At 42.2% G+C, this 11,905-nt stretch overlaps 1 long non-coding RNA gene across 4 annotated transcripts in view; it reads left to right on the top strand.

Moving 5' to 3' along the window:
- Positions 1–11,654, top strand: part of LOC102257326 — a 12,804-nt gene extending 1,150 nt beyond the window's left edge. Inside the window, exons 1-4 of one of the 4 annotated variants that reach the window (XR_313941.2) lie at positions 48–62; positions 4,932–5,036; positions 10,067–10,213; positions 11,373–11,654. This is a non-coding gene — a long non-coding RNA (uncharacterized LOC102257326). Of the gene's footprint in view, positions 1–47; positions 63–4,931; positions 5,037–8,523; positions 8,544–9,902; positions 9,922–10,066; positions 10,214–11,372 lie in introns of those variants that run through there. The other 3 variants (XR_313942.2, XR_001363334.1, XR_001363333.1) reach the window with 3 other exon arrangements.
- The last annotated feature ends 251 nt before the right edge of the window (positions 11,655–11,905 follow it).

Consider the following 11,905-nt stretch of genomic DNA (forward strand, 5'->3'; position numbering starts at 1 on the left):
GGCCGCGCTTCCCCCCGCCCGCCGCTGCTCTCGGGGCTGCGTCTCTTCCTGCTGACTCTCAGGTTCGGTCCCCGACTCCGAGACCTTTGAAGTCTCCTCCCCACAGCCACTCTCCCTCCCCGCTTGTCTCGGCTCTTACTTGTGCTCTGTCCTGTCCCGAGTCTTCTCACCACCTTCTGCCTGGTGATCCTTGTATAAACTTGGAGCAGAATGTATCACTCCCATAGTTAAATGGTAAATGCCCCACCCCCCTTTATCCTTTCAAGTCCAAACTCACCAATGAACCTTTCCTATCTATCCAATCACTTCCTTATCCTCCGACGTCACAGCCAGAGAGATTCTTCCTCCAGTTGCATATCTCAGATTGTTCTGTGCCTTTGCTTTCTCACCATCATAGTCCAAGCCACCATCATTTCTCACCCACACTATTGCAGTGCTCTCAAAGCTGTTCTCCCTGCTTTCACCGTTGCCCCCATTCAATCCATTATATGCACAGTTGAATTATCTTTTTAAATGTAAGTCTGATGACATTCTGTTTAAAACCTTCAATAGCTTCCCAATACTGCTATGACTAAATTATTAATTCTCAAATGGTTTAAAAATCTGCCTACCTCCCTAAACTCATTAGCAGCATTGTCTCCTCACATATTCTAAACTCTAGGCTGTCTAAATACTTTCCCTTATCTAGAAAACTGTTCCCTTTGGTTGAGGCCTTTACTCACGTTGTTCTTTTTTTTTTTTTAAGTATATTTTTATTGATTTCAGTTGGTTGAGGCCTTTACTCATGTTGTTCTTTTTTTTAAAAGTATGTTTTTATTGATTCCAGAGAGGAAGGGAGAGGGAGAGAGAGATAGAAACATCATTGATAAGAGAGAATCATTGATTGGCTGCCTCCTGCACGCCCCCATACCTGGGACCAAGCCTGCAACCCAGGCATGTGCCCTGACTGGGAATCAAACGGTAGCCTCCTGGTTCATAGGTCGACACTCAACCACTGAGCCATGCTGGCCCAGGCTACTCATGTTGTTCTTTAACAGAAACTCATTCCAGACCTTCTACCTCTTTCAGGCTAATCATTATCCCCACTGAGCCTTCTTGGACCCAACTGCATTTCTCCCAGGAAACCTCTCCTGACCCTCCAGTCTGGGTTAGTCTCCTCTGTGGCTTTTCTCTGTCACAGTCTGATCAAGCTGAATTATCTGTCCCTCCTCTGTGCAAGGCCTGGCACATTGCCTAAGGTACAGTAGGCTCCTTCTTGGTTGAATGAACAAAACTCAAAAAGCAATGAATGTATGCAAAAGAAGGCAACAAGAAAGACGAGAGTTCTAATATTCACTCAACAAGAAGACAAGAGGCGGGTCTTCACTCCCTTTCTTTTATGCACCATTTCCTGATTTCATTTATTTACTTATTTAAATTTATTTATGTATTTATTTATTCTCCAGAACCTATGCTAAGCACTAGGAAAACTTATTTACCAGACCTGGCTTGTTGCTAATGGAGCTCAGAGTTCCCCTGGGAAGACAAACAGATGAGTCCTCTGCCTCACCCACCAAGGAGTTGTAGAAGGCCTAGAGGAGAGTGATTAGACCATTTGGGTGAGGACCTGAAAGGATTCTTGGAATCCCTATTCTACAAAATCACTATCTGACTTAAATGCACTCATATCCCATGTTAAATATAACCCTTTTGCTGTGTTGGGGTCCAGCCCCAGCAGGTCCAGGGGTTCCCAAAGGTGTGGTCCGAGTCTTTGAAGAAGGAATGACACAGAGACAGCGTTCAGATGATCAGCATAGCCAGGTTCTCCCTTTATTGTCCTGTTACCTCTGTATTTATACCATTTGATCCTATAAGCATGCCTCTATAATCACCTCATGGTATGTTTTGGGTAACTTTCTACAGTTCCTTGGTTCATTTCCATAGTTTCTTATCTGACCTTTGCCAAAAATCCCATCTCCATCTAGTTCTGTTGATTTTAATCCTATCCATTCTATTCCAAAGGTGTTATCTCTATTCCAAGGTTACTACTCTACTGTTCTGTTAAGCTACACGGAAGTAACTGAAGGAGATTATCCTAAGTAAAGATTATGTAGTTTAAGTGTGATTGTTCCTAGTAAAGGTGATTGCCCACCTGGCACTTAGTTAAGGGGTTTTACTGATTTATTCTCTTCCTTAGTCCTGTTAATCCCTAACTCCAGGGAAAAACCCCCACCCGGGGAAACAACCTTTCTCGGGGAGGTGGTCCTGGTTAAAACACATAGCGTTAAGAGGGGGAGCAAACATATGCCATATACACCAGGTCCCTTGAAACATATGCTGTGCAGATGTTTCTTCTCTTCAGCAACTGTGTCAAGCAGCAAGGGTGGACCAGCTTCCGGCATTGCTGTATGCCCTCTTCTCCAAGACTTGCCTTCCTTCCCATTACTAGCTCCCACCTAAATAGGTGTATAACTTAGGCCATGTTTGCATCAGCATCTTTCACACATCCCCCCAAATGATTGCTTAATTCTCTCTAGCTTGGAAAAATGAAATAATTGGATCCTTTGGGCAGAAAATTTCAGGCACAGGCCTCTTTCCCCCCATTGCCATTTTCCTTGTATCCTCTGAACTATTGCAACAGCTTCTTAAGGATGCCCCTGCTTCTGAATCATTCATCTATTTTCCACACTACTGCCATGAGAAATGTGATCAGAGAGCATTCATAGACTTGTGGTTCAGAAATTTTGCATGGCCTTAAGGCTTTGCACCATTTAGTTCCGTCCTTATTTCCAGCGCCAATGAGGCATCCTTACACCCCAGCTACATCACACTACTTGCCATGCCCTGTTTTCACTATGCTTTTCCACCTCTGACTTTTGACATGCTATCCCTTCTGTTGAAATTCAGCCATCTTTTAAGACCACTTTTTAAAATTATTTTTTAATGGATTGATTTGTTTGAGAGGGGCGGGAGAGGGAGAGAGAGAGAATGGGAGATCAAATTATTGTTCCACTTATTTATGCATTCATTGGTTGATTCTTGAATGTGCCATGACTGGGAATCAAACCCACAACCCTGGCGCAGTGGGACTACACTCTAACCGAGCCACCCAGCCAGGGCTAAGACCACTTTCTTTACACAGCTGTCCTTGATTTCACCTAATTGGAATATATGTAACAATATAAAATAAGTGGGATCTGTTATATTGTGTATATCTACATATCATAAATGAATTTCAATGTAATTTTTAATAAATATAATCATAGCTGCCATTTATTAGCTTGAGCCAGACACATTAAAGCCCTGAAAGGTACATATTGATATTCTTGTTTTGTAGGAACAGAAACATGGCTTCACATTGAGGCAGGTCAGTAAGCCACGATAAGTGGAATAGGGAAACAGACAGATAGTTAGATGGCCAAGCAGTTAATAGCCATTTAGTAAATCGCAAAATCCTATTTTCCCTAACCAAGGACAGTTAAGAGTAAATGGTTTACACTTCTGCTCTCCAACCAGAGGGTAAATAGCTTAAATCTCCCTTCTCAGAAAGATAGGTAGCAGAAATTCATTAGTGCCATTTGTGCCAACCACACCCAAGGACAATGAAGTTAAAAAAATAAACCAAATTTTGGCACATCAGCATAAAGCTGAGAAATATACTATTGAGATCCTCCCCTAAGACCTCCGCTAAACTCCCAAACTTTAAAACCCTCAAGAAGAAGGACCCCGCACATGCTTTCCCTCTCCCGAGCAAGTGCTTTTCTCTCCTGAATCATTAAGGGTCCCCACCAGAGTTGCACCTGCGGGGGGGGAGGGGGGGGCGGGCAATGAGCAGTAGCAGTTCATACCAGGCTAACCCCCTGAACCTGTCTCCAAGGCCACCTTTTCTCTGACTTTTCAGTAAGCCAACAGCAACCCCACCTTGGCTCACTTTTTTCCTATCATGTCTCTAGAGAGCCAAAGCAGCCCCACCAAGGCTCTCTCCTGTTGGTTGTTGGCAGCTATTGATTGATTGATTTTAAAGAGGAAGGAAGGGAGGAGGAACATCAATGTGAGAGAAAAATATCGATTGGTTGCCTCCCATATGAACCCCGACCGGGAATCGAACCAGCAACCTTCCCATGCACGGGACAATGCTCCAACCCAGCTGAGTCACACCAGCCAGGGCCTGTTGGCTTCTTTTATCCTAAGCCCTTCCTTGTTTCACTAGCCCCAGCTTTAATGAATATACTCTCAAAGTCACCTGGACTTGTGTTGTGAAATCTTTCCTACACAAAGTAAAAAACCCACATACTGTAGGCTGGCCAGAGGCAGACCCACTCTGGGTCTGGTTCCAGTCTGGTAACAACATAGCTATTCAGTAGTAAAGCCAGGATTTGAATCATATACAAGTTGCCTTTATTAGGCTGTGGGAATGGACTACATCTTTTTTCATCATGATATTCCTCCTTCAGTGTGTAAAAACAAGGGGATGGGAAAGATTTATCTTGAATGCCTTTGACATCCACATGTACCTTTGTAAGGAGGTAGCTATTCAATGATCTCTCTTTCTAACCCAGCTTTAGAAAGGACCTCTTGGGAAGTGCCCTGTGGACCAGAGTGTGAACTAATCACAAAACATAATTTAAAATCAGAAATAGTAACCAGGGCTATTGGAGTGACCAAGACTCTCCTTGACCTAACTCTTCCAGGCTCCTCTAAGCCTTAAAGGCCCTGGCCTTGGGTTCTGTGCTTGACCCACTTATTCCAGTTTAGCCAAAATCTCCCACCCTGGGTATCTGACCACCTTGACCTGACTTGAGCAAAAATCCTACCAAGTAGGTTTGGCTAGAATTCCCCTTATCTCCAATGTTTCCTCTTAGTAATTTAGCATCCACTGACTCCCCACCTTGTTCTTTACCCATAAATCCCCACTTGTTCTTTTTTTAAAAAAATATTTTTATTGATTTCAGAGGGGAAGGGAAAGGAGAAAGAGATAGAAACATCAATGACAAGAGAGAATCATCTATTGGCTGCCTCCTGCACGCGCCACACTAAGGATAGAGCCCGAATACCAGGTATGTGCTCTGACTAGGAATCAAACCATGACCTCCTGGTTCATAGGTCAACACTCAACCATTGAGCCATGCTGGCTGGGCCCCATTTGTTCTTTTTGCATTCACAATGGAGTGCAGTTCTATACTGAGGTCTCTCTTCCCCTACTGTAATAGTTCTTGAATAAAATTTGCCTTCACCACTTTAACTTCTGACTGGCTCTGGTTTTCTCTGACAATAGGTCTAAAGCAAAATCAGATATGAGAGCCAGATTTTCAAAAAGAATAGACTTTATTTTTTAGAGCAGTTTTAGATTCACATCACTATTAAGCAGAAGGTACGGAGATGTACCATTTACAGCCTGTCCCCATACATGCATAGCTTCCCCATTATCAACATTCTGCACCTGAATGATGCATTTGTTACAATGATGAATCTACAACAGGGGTGGGCAAACTTTTTGACTCGAGGGCCACAATGGGTTCTTAAACTGGACCGGAGGGCCGGAACAAAAGCATGGATGGAGTGTTTGTGTGAACTAATATAAATTCAAAGTAAACATCATTACATAAAAGGGTACAGTCTTTTTTTTTTTTTAGTTTTATTCATTTCAAACGGGCCGGATCCGGCCCGCGGGCCGTAGTTTGCCCACGGCTGATCTACAAGGACACATCAATATCACAAAATCCTTGCTTACATTAGTTTCACCCTTGGTGTTGTATGTTCTATAACATTGTTGTGGGAGAGAACATTGATTGGTTGCCTTCTTAGGTGCTCTGACTAGGGATAGAACTCACAACTTAGGTATGTGCCATGACCAGGAATCAAACCTGCAACCTTTCAGTATGTGGGACAACATTCCAATCAGCTGAGGCACACCAGCCAGAGTCCTTTTTCATTTCTGATGTTAGTAATGTGTGTCCTCTCTCTTTTTTTCTTAGCCTGGTTAAAGGCTTATCACTTTTATTGTTTACTAGAGGCCCAGTGCACAAATTAGTGCACGGATGGGGTCTTGGGCTGGCCTGCGGAGATCGGGCTCCAGCTTGCGCCTCCAGCCTCACAGCCCTGCAGCCCCGCCTGGCACTCCACCTTGGCCTGGTGCCGCCCCCTCATCTATTCCACCATCCTACCTGCAGGGTGATTAATCAGGGCTGGGCGGCAGCCCCAACCCTTGCCACTGGTTGCTGTCTGCGGGGCTATCAGTCGGGCGATCAGTTGGGGCCAGGCCCCCTGCCAGGCTCCCTCAGTGCCTGGGAGCCGGGCGGCGGCCCGCCCCCCTGCCACTGCCGCTGGTCGCTGTCTGTGGGGCCACCGGCAGGGCGATTGGGCCCCCGCTTGCACCCGCCTTGGCCTGGTGCCGCCCACTCACCTGCTCCACCATCCTGCCGCAGTCCCGCTCTTGTCAGGCCCATTGGGGCCAGCAGCGCCTCCACTGCCACCTGTGTCACCGATGCCCACCATGTTCAACACCGCCCCCTGGTGGTCAGCACATGTCATAGGAAGCAGTTGGACTCCCGGTCTCCTAGTCAAACGACTGACCGCCCGAGGGGACAATTTGCATATTAGGCTTTTATTATATAGGATAGCATATTATTGTGGTTTTGTTTTTAATATTTTTAAAATCTATTTTTATTGATTTCAGAGAGGAAGGGAGGGAGAGAGAGAAACATCAATGACGAGAGAGAATCATTGCATGACCCACACTGGGGATCGAGCCCCAACTTGGACATTTGCCCTGACCAGGAATAGAATCTCCTGGTTCAGAGGTTGACAATCAAACACTGAACCACACCAGCCAGACTATCTTGTAGTTTTGATTTGCATTTACCTAAAGATCAGTGAGCTGAGCATCTTTTCACATGCTTATTGGTCACTCTTATAGCTTCTTTGGAAAAATGTCTATTCAAGTCCTTTTCCCATTTTTGAATTGTGTTGTGTTGTTGAGTTTTAGAAGTTCTGTATACTTTGGATATTAAGCCCTAACCAGGTATATGATTTGCCAGTATTTTCTCTCATTTTGTGGTTTTCCGTTTTACTCTGTTGATAGTGTCTTTTGTTGCACAATTTTAAAAAGGTTTCATAAAGTCCAAGTTGTCTATTTTTTCTTTTGTTATCTATGCCCCTGGTGTCATAGCTAAGAAATCATTGCCAAGTCCAGTGTTATGAAGCTTTTTAATATATATATATATTTTAGAAAGGAATGAAGATGGAGAGAGAGATAGAAACATCCATGATGAGAGAGAGTCATTCATCAGCTGCCTCCTGCACGCTCCACACTGGGGAGAGATCACAACCCAGGCATGTACCCTGACGGGCATCAAACCGAGACCTCCTGGTTCATAGGTCTATGCTCAACCACTGAGCTATGCCAGCTGGGTGAAGCTTTTGATCTACATTTTCTTCTAAGAATTTTATTGTTTTAGGTCTTACATTTAGGGCCTTGATCTATTTTGAGCTAATTTTTTTATGGTGTTCGCTACACAACTTCATTATTTTGTGTATCTATTTTTTTTCCAGCACCATTTGTAAAAAAAATTGTCCTTTCCCCATTAAATGGTCTAGATGCCCTTGTAAAAAAAAATCATTGACTACATACATGAGGGTTTATTTCTGAGCTTTCTATTTTATTCCATTTGTCTATATGGCTGTCTTTATGCCAAGACCACACTGTTTTGTTTACTCTACCTATGTAGTAATTTTGAAATAGGAAGTGTGAGCTCCCCAGTTTTGTTTTTCTTTTTCAGGATTATTTTGGCTATTTAGGGTCCTTTGAAATTCCAAATAAATTTTAGGATGGTTTTTTCTTTCTGTGAAAAAAAAAGTAGTTGGGATTTTTATAGGGATTATATTGAATCTGTAAATTGTTTTGGGTAATATTTATACTTTATGAATATTAAGTCTTCCATTCCATGAACATGAGATGTGTTTCCTTTTATTATGTCTTCTTAGTTTCTTTCAGGGATGTTTTATAGTTTTCATTGTATTAGTGTTTTACGTCCTTGGTTAAGCTAATTCTAAGTATTTTATTCTTTTTGTTGCTATTGTTAAATAATTATTTTTGTAACTTCCTTTTTAAATTGTTCATTGTTAGTATATAGAAATGCAACTGATATTTGTGTTGACTCTGTATCCTGCTACTTTGCTGAATTTATTAATTAGTTCTAACAGTGTTTTTTTTAATCTTTAGGGTTTTCTACTTATAAGATTATATCATCTGCAAATAGAGATAATTTTACATTATCCTTTGGATGCCTCTATTTCTTTTTCTTGCCAAATTGCTCTGGCTAGGAGAACCAAGATGGCAGCATAAAGAATAATAAAGAATAATATACAGAGATTCAACAGTAGACTAGAGGATCCCAAGAATCAAGTCAAAGATTTGAAATACAAGGAAGCAAAAAACACCCAACCGGAAAAGCAAAAAGAAAAAAGAACCCAAAAATATGAAGTTAGTGTAAGGAGCCTCTGGGACAACTTCAAGCGTACCAACATCCGAATTATGGGGATGCCAGAAGAAGAGAGAGAGCAAGGTATTGAAAACCTATTTGAAGATATAATGACAGAAATCTTCCCCTACCTGGTGAAAGAAATAGACTTACAAGTACAGGAAGCGCAGAGAACCCAAACAAGCGGAATCCAAAGAGGACCATACCAAGACACATCATAATTAAAATGCCAAGGGCAAAAGACAAAGAGAGAATCTTAAAAGCAGCAAGAGAAAAACAGTTAGTTACCTACAAGGGAGTACCCATACGACTGTCAGCTGATTTCTCAACAGAAGCTATGCAGGCCAGAAGGGAGTGGCAAGAAATATTCAAAGTGATGAATACCAAGAACCTACAACCAAGATTACTTTACCCAGCAAAGCTATCATTCAGAATTGAAGGTCAGATAAAGAGCTTCACAGATAAGGAAAAGCTAAAGGAGTTCATCACCACCAAACCAGCATTATATGAAATGCTGAAAGGTATTCTTTAAGAAGAGGAAGAAGAAAAAGGAACTCTTACCATTTGCCACACCATGGATGGAACTAGAGAGCATTATGCTAAGTGAAATAAGCCAGTCAGAGAAGGATAAATACCACATGATCTCACTCATTTGTGGAATATAATGAACAACATAAACTGATGAACAAGGACTGATCCAGAGATGGAGAGGCATTGATTGGACTGTCGGGCCTTGGAGGGAAGGTAGGGGAGGGCAGGGTTAAGGGGGAAAGATCAACCAAAGGACTTACATGCAAGCATATAGGTCTAACCAATGGACACGGACAACGGGCATGGAAATGGAACAGACTGACAATTCTCAGAGGGAAGGGGGAGTTGGGGGGTATAGGAAGAGATTAGACAAATATCTTATATGCATGTATGCATTACCTATGGACTCAGACAGTTGGATGGCAAGGGCCTGGGATGGGGTGGGAACTGGGTGGAGGGGAGCTATGGAGGGAAAAAAAGAGGAACATCTGTAATAATCTGAACAATAAAGATTTTAAAAAATCACTCTGGCTAGAACTTCCAGTACTATGTTGAAAGTGGGTATTCTTGCCCTAGCTGGTTTGGCTCAGTGGATAGAGCATCAGCCTGCAGACTGAAGGGTCCTGGGTTCGATTCCAGTCTAAGGGCACATGCAGGAGGCAGCCAATCAATGGTTCTCTCATCATTGATATTTCTCTCTCTCTCTCTCCCTCTCCCTTCCTCTCTGAAATCAATAAAAATGAAAATATTAAAAAAGAAAGTGGGTATTCTTACCTTTTTCCTGATCTTAGAGGAAAAGCTTTCAATTTTTCACCATTGAAAATATGATGTTAACTGTGAGCCTTGAGAAGTCTGTTAGAGAAAGCTGGAAAGGCCTGGAGAAGATCAATGGTGAGGACTTGCAGAACAATCCAAGAGTTGTTATTGAAAGGTAGAGGAAGGTTTGGCAAATGGTTACTTGTGGTAACATGGAAAATAGAAAGGTACCTAATGAACTTGAGGACCTGGCTGGTGAATTTCCAGGCAGAAAGTGTCATCTGTTGTTGTTTTTTTTTCTTTTTCTTTTTTTTCTCTAGCTATCCATGATAAAATATAAGAAGAGAGAGGTAAACTGAAGAAGGGTCCAGGATAGTATTTCCAGACAGCACAAGGATCCCAAAGGAACAAATGGCCTCATGATGAAAATCAAATCCAAGGTGCTGCCAGCAAAATGAGATCACAGGGTAAAGACAAGCCAAGGATGCAACTGTAAAATCTTGTGTTAAGACCTCGGAAAGATTTAAGGCAATGTCTCATAAATCCTTTAAAAATTATTCCTAGGAGGGAAAAATTCTGAGGATCTTAATGCTGTGCCTCAGCCTCATGGATCTTCTGTGTTAAACAATAAGGTTTCTAAGTCTTCATGGTGTGATTCTACAGCAGCTTCACAGGGGGCCCAAGGTTGAGAAAGGCTATCTGAAAGAGAATTTGTGGGTGTGTCTCTTGGATAATGAGTAGAGTATAATTTGATACACAGAAAACTCCAGATTTTACAAGGATTACATTAGCTTGGCCTGAAGCTAGCAGAGACAGTACAAAATTAAAAGAGATCTTTGGACTCCTAACCTACTATGGGCAGAGAGAAGGCTGAGAAACTTACTCAACTATAAAAATGGGCTATTTTTTATGGAAAAAGAAGGATGACTCACAGGGCAGAACAAAAATCACAGAGACCCATTCCCAGGGAGCATAACTAGACCTTAATTAAGGAACTGGCAACATGTGCCTAGCCTAGCTTTCAGAATTTCTATGCTCCAGTGATTGCTATGGCCTTCCATTCTCCCTACCTACCACCACCACCAATCTCTTTTGAACATCAGTGTCTGTTGCAGTTATCTTATGCCTATCTCACCATTGTAGTCAAGAGTGTGAAGGGGAAGGTAATTTATTTCCTTAGTTCAGAGATCTTTATGTTGAAAGGAACAATACTCAAGAAGGTACACTCTAGGAGTTATATCTCAGGAGCCTCATCCACACCAGGAACTTATTCAGATGATGAGGTCATGGACTTTAAAATCTGATGCTACAATGAGCTGAGTTTGGGGGGATAGATACTTTGAAGAGGTGAATGTATTTTTTCCCATTTTTTATCTTTTTTTGTGTGTGTGAATGTATTTTTAAAAATTGTAAATAATTTGTAGCCAAATGGCAGACAGTGACAGATAAAGATGGCTATAAATTCTTTGATCCTCCTGTGATTGACAGGTGGGGTGAACCTCTCCTTCTCTGGAGTCTGGGTGGGCTCTATGATTGTTTTGACCAATAGATTTCTGCAGAAGTGGCACTGTGCTTATTACAAGTCCAAGTCTTAAGAGACTAGTAATTCTCACTTCCTGTCTCCAGGGAATATTTTCTCGTTGAGCCCTGAGCCACCATGAACTCTGCTGGAGAGACCACATTGAGACTTTATGGAGAGAAGAGGGGACCAAATGAAGCCAGCTTTCTAGCCATTCCTTCCAAGGCTCAACGCATGTGAGTGAAGCTAAATGAATACCTCTAGGTTACCTAAATTGACTCCGTGTGGCACAGAAGGGGCTAGCCTAGCCTTGACTGGATTCCCAACTTACAAAATTGTGAGAAATAAAATGTTTGTTGATCTAAGCCACTAAAGTTTGGGACTACTCCAGATGGAATTTAGGCATTTTTTAAGTGACTAGAGGAACATAGACTATGTGTAATTATGTATTCAATAAATATTTTAATAAGTTTTTTTAAAATAAATCTTTATTGTTCAGATTATTACAGTTGTTCCTCTTTTTTCACCCCATAGCTCCCCTCCACCTGGTTCCCACCCCACCCTCTGCCCTTACCCTCCCCACTGTCCTCATCCATAGGTGTACGATTTTTTTCCAGTCTCTTCCCACACCCCCCAGACT

Source organism: Myotis brandtii, unplaced genomic scaffold (genome assembly GCF_000412655.1).
Source record: "Myotis brandtii unplaced genomic scaffold, ASM41265v1 scaffold382, whole genome shotgun sequence".
NCBI lineage: Eukaryota > Metazoa > Chordata > Mammalia > Chiroptera > Vespertilionidae > Myotis > Myotis brandtii.